At 42.5% G+C, this 5,314-nt stretch overlaps 1 pseudogene; it reads right to left on the reverse strand.

The window, feature by feature from the left end:
* Window positions 1–1,441: 1,441 nt before the first annotated feature.
* On the reverse strand, window positions 1,442–1,948 carry LOC130869221 (40S ribosomal protein S2-like; annotated as a pseudogene).
* Between the last annotated feature and the right edge of the window lie 3,366 nt (window positions 1,949–5,314).

The following is a 5,314-nucleotide window of genomic DNA, read 5'->3' on the forward strand; positions in this document are numbered from 1 at the left end:
ACAATAAGAAAGATTAGTTTGTCATGAGTTAGCAAATACATCCGTAGCAACGTCTTGTTCAAATCCAGCCACTGCGAAGCTGGAGTCTTGCTTTTTACTCGGATGCTGCCTGGGATAGAAGGAAGTGCTTTTTACACCCCTGACTTTGCCTGACTTCTTTCTCTCCTTTCTAATGTTCTTCCTTAATTTTCTATTTCTGCCTACCATCCGGAGGCAATTTTGATATGCAAATAAGCCTGAGCATTCAGAAACGGAAGCTTTTGAGAGTCTGATTTATTTATTTTTTTCTTCTCCTGCCCTTTTTTCTTTTTTTAAAAGAATTCGTGTTTGGTGCAGTAACCCCCGCCATGGGAATAGAGCCATACAGCTTGGTTTCTCTCACTTCCTGTGACTTCTGCCATGTAACCTCCCACTGGTCTCCGTCCTAAGCCCTGGGGACACTCCTGGGGAAGAAGTGGTGTGTGGTTATCCATGTTCCATGCCACAAGGATAATACAAAGCTGCAAATTGGAACCTGTTTAGTTTTCCAAAGCTTAAAGATTTTATTTTATTTTTTATTTTATTTATTTATTTATTTATTTATTTATTTTTTGGTTTTTCGAGACAGTGTTTCTCTGTGGTTTTGGAGCCTGTTCTGGAACTACTCTGTAGACCAGGCTGGTCTTGAACTCACAGAGATCCGCCTGCCTCCGCCTCCTGAGTGCTGGGATTAAAGGCGTGCACCACCATTGCCCGGCCAGCTTAAAGATTTTAAAGTAATTTAGAAGCCGGGCGGTGGTGGCGCACGCCTTTAATCCCAGCACTTGGGAGGCAGAGGCAGGCGGATCTTTGTGAGTTCGAGACCAGCCTGGTCTACAAGAGCTAGTTCCAGGACAGGCTCCAAAACCACAGAGAAACCCTGTCTCAAAAAAACCAAAAAAAAAAAAAAAAAAACAAAAAAAAAAACAATAAAGTAATTTAGATAAGTGTTTAAAACAATTTTAAGTACTAAAAGCTTACAGTGAAGAAACAAGACAATGATTTCCATGGCGCTCCGCAGAGCTGATGCTTTACAAAATGAAATCATTATCAAGATAAAATTTACATCCAGTGAAACCTATTTTAAATCTTAAAATCTTAAGACCAATTGATTATGGTGGCATGGTGTGGATGTACACAATCCCCTTTGTGGGGGTGTGGGTGGCCTTGGTCCCTCTAGAAAATTCCTCTTTGCTCCTTCCTGTTATATGATGCAGAAAAGCAAAATTAAGTCACCATAGTGGTGGCTCATTTTATTTTAACAGAATTAATTCACTTTATTCATCTTGTATAAAATTTTTCCTTTATATGGTGCCACAGCTGGAAACCGGACCCTCTAAACCGATACTCTGGTGAAAGTTTCACACAATGGTCAACAAATTCCTGATAAGGAGACTCGGTGGACACCGTCTCTTTCCAGAGGTCAGGGTGGGGTGGGGCGGGGTGTTAAGTAGCTGTAGGTCTTGGAGATGGCTTCAAAGGTGGCCTTGGCAGTGTTGCCCAGGATGGCAGTGCAGCCCCTGGCTGACGTGCAACAGTAATCAATACCACTCATTATCACCACCAGCTTCTTGGGCACGGGAGCAGAGACGATGCCAGTACCACAGAGCCCTTGCATGGAACTGTGTAGGGCTGACTAAGCTTGTTCCCTCACAGGAACAACAGAAAGCTTGGTTAGGATGATGGCCCCTCGGATGGCAGTGGCTACCTCCTTAGAGCATTTAACAGCAAGGTCAACATGGCCATTGTCCCCAGTAACGACAAAAGCCTTGAACTGGGTCTGCTTCCCAGCCGGCCCAAGCTAGCTTCTGTAGTGGCATGAGCTTTAGAACCTCAGCTTTTGGGGGGATGCACCCAGGAAAAAGTCAGCTATCTCTGATTCCTTAACGGGCAGGGAGAACAGGTAGATCTCCAAGGTCTCCATCTTCATGTTGAATTCAGTTCTCTTTGAATGTAAGGGCTTCTGCGTAGAGTCCCAGTTCTCTTCCAACACCTAGCGGTCCATCCTTATGTCAGTGACACGCTGTCTTAGTTACAGGAGCTTTGTAATAACCTTTGACATCAGTAGGTAAAACTCTCCAATTTGTCCTTTAGAAAAAAGTAAAAAATTTAAATATATGTGTATGTGTGTGCCCATACGTATAGGTGCCCACACGAACCAGAAGAGGGTGTCAGATCCCGTGCAGCTGGAGTTACAGGTGGTTGTGAGCCTCTCAAAGTGGGTGCTGGGCACTGAGCTCCAGTACTCTTGAAGAGCAGCAAGTGCACTCCATCTCTGAGCCATCTTGCTAGCTTCCTTCAATTTGTTCTTAATTTTCCAGATTATTTTAGCTAATCTGTGTCCTTTCTATTTGCATATGAATTTTAAATCATTCTTGTCCATTTCTGTAATGTAAGTCATCCGGGATTTTTATAATGCATGCGCCGAGTCTTTTGTCAGGCTGCGATACCTACCACAGCCTATAATTAAAGCATTCAGATCTACCTAATAACTTTAAAAATTATCCTGCAGTTTGCGTGTAACAGCTTGGACCTAACTGTTGGCTTCTCTCTGTGGACTTCACTGTTCTTTATGCAGCCGTGTGAATAGTGACTTTCACAGCAGTAGTATACATGGTTCAATCCTCACGTGGTACAGGTAGACCTTCAGACATCCCAGCTCTCCAACACTGCTGCCTTGGTCCTCCTAGTGCACTGCTTTGGTCCTGTCCCTCGTGAGGTGTCCTTAGGCTAGGAATGCCAAACAGGTTCTCTTTGGTGTGTCAACTCTGAATACACATGCTTGCTGTTGGACAATGGTCTATATTTTAAATAAACCTGTCACTTGTATTTTAAATAAATGCTGACTTGCCAGTAGCCAGGCAGGAAGTATAGGCAGGGCAACCAGGCAGGAAGTAGAGGCAGGGCAATGAGAATTCTGGGAAGAGGGAAGTTTCAGTCTGCAGTCATACAGACATGGAGGAAGTCAGACACAGAGCAAGCAAGATGTGTTTGCCTTGCTGAAAAAGATACCAAGCCATGTGGCTAACACAGACAAGAATTATGGGCTAATATATGAGAGTTAATAAGAAGCCTGAGCTACTAGGCCAATCATTTATAATTAATGTAGACCTTGGTGTATTTCTTTGGAACTGAACAGCTGCAGGACCTGGTGGGAGAGAAATCTTCATCAACAAGTGGTGCCCAACATGTGGACAAGTGCATCCACATTAAACCTGAGAGAGCTTGGGAAGTTATTCTAGATAGAAAAGAATAGAGTTAAGCATGGCTTCTTGACAGCAGCACTTTCTCGGGTGGGCTCTGCTTGCTAGAGGCAAACACTCTCATTAAAGAGAGGCTTCCTGACTCAGCTTTAGCTGCAACATCTTGCAGCTCTTTTAAGACGTCCTGACATGAAACACTTAAATGGTGTTGATGAAAAGCTGGCTGCATACTTTTTTGGTGGTGGTAGGGACCTTGAAATGCCATAGAGTTGTGGCAATAAACATGGCTCTGGCCAGTACCTCTACCATAAGGCTAGACTCTAAAAAAAAAAAAAAAGAAAGAAAAGAAAAGCTAAGGGGCTAATCCTAGCCATATCGCTTAGCAAATTAAAGACTCATGTGGTCAGAAAAAGAGAGATATACAGTAAAGATAGATTAAAAGATAAAGCAAATCTCTAAACGGTTTACTGTGTGTTTAAAAATAAAAGTAGGCTTGGGAGAAAAACAAAGGATTAAGTCCTTAAAAGAAAAAGAAAAAAAGAGAGTAGTTGGGTGTGGTGGCACACATTTTTAATCCTAACACTTGGGAGGCGGAGGCAGATGGATCTCTGTGAGTTCAAGGACAACCTGGTCTGCAGAGTGAATTCCAGGACAGCCAAAAATATACAGAGAAACCTTGTCTCAAAATTAAAAATAAAAATAAAGGAAATAGAAGTTAAAATAAAGCCATATAAAGATGAAAAATACACAGAGAGTCTGGTTACTGTATGTTATTGTGTTGTCTTTAAATTGTTTGATGACTGAGGAAGAAGCAAAAGCTGCTAAAAGAAATTCAATTATAAATGCTGCTGGATTAATCCAATATATATATTTTGAAAATACTTTGACATTAAAATTTAAGTCAAAAGGTATGTTACTTTGGAGAAGAGGTTTTGCTTTTGTTTCCACAGAAAATGAGGGACTGTGGATTCATTCTGGGTTAAGAAAAATCAGGTTTGACCAAGGAAGACCCCCTGAGAAATCTCCAATAGGAGAAATGGCCCAGATGTCTGAATTCTACATCCAGAACAGTTCAAAGACTGCTGCCTGATATGATCAAGCTTCACAGGATATTCCAGTCAGGACTTGATCATAATTCTAAATTTTCTTTAGGTCCCCATAAGATTATCAGCACCCCCAATCAACAGGAAGTATCTTGAAAAATTATGCCCACATTCCCCAAAAATGGATTATGGATGCTTGCCTTTGTTTAGAATGATGGTTACAATTGTTATGGATAATGGTTAGTAGAAAAGCTAAACAAAGGAGATTCGATTCAGAGTTCTTGTTAAGAAAAGAAAAGAAAGGGGAAGTGCTGTGGGACAATAGTCTGTTCCCTTTCACTTGTATTTTAAATAAACACCGATTGGTCAGTAGCCAGGCAGGAAGTAGAGGTGGGGCAATGAGAATTCTGGGAAGAGGGAAGTTTCAGTCTGCAGTCATCACCCAGACAGAGAGGAAGCCAAACACAGAGCAAGCAAGATGTGACTGCCTTGCTGAAAAAGGTACCAAGCCATGTGGCTAACACAGGCAAGAATTATGGGCTAATATAAGTTATGAGAGTTAATAAGAAGCCTGAGCTACTAGGCCAATCAATTTATAATTAATGTAGACCTTGGTGTATTTCTTTGGGTCTGAACAACTGCGGGACTGGGTGAGACAGAAACCTCTGTCATCACATGCTTGTCATTCTGGGTTGAGGGTCATCAGGCTTGCAGTGTCAGAATTCCATTACTAAGAACTGTGATCGGTTAGCAATGTCTGCCTTGGCAGACACAGGGCATACTAAATAGAGGGTATGCTTGCCAGCTATGGTCTCAGAATTTGTGTTGGATGGCTGTATGGTCTCACAGGTGACCAAGAGGTCACAGAGCTGAGAGTGACTTCTCTTGGGTGTAAACAGGACAGTGTAAGTCTGACACTAGAAGGAGATTGGCAGGGTATCAAGCAGAGGATCTGATGGCCCAGTTGCTGCTGGCCCAGCTGGCCTGAGGGTCTCATGGTCTGGGGTCCACAGTGTCATCAAGGTGAAGATAGCTGGCTGGTCTCAGAAT

Source organism: Chionomys nivalis, chromosome 2, assembly GCF_950005125.1.
Source record: "Chionomys nivalis chromosome 2, mChiNiv1.1, whole genome shotgun sequence".
NCBI lineage: Eukaryota > Metazoa > Chordata > Mammalia > Rodentia > Cricetidae > Chionomys > Chionomys nivalis.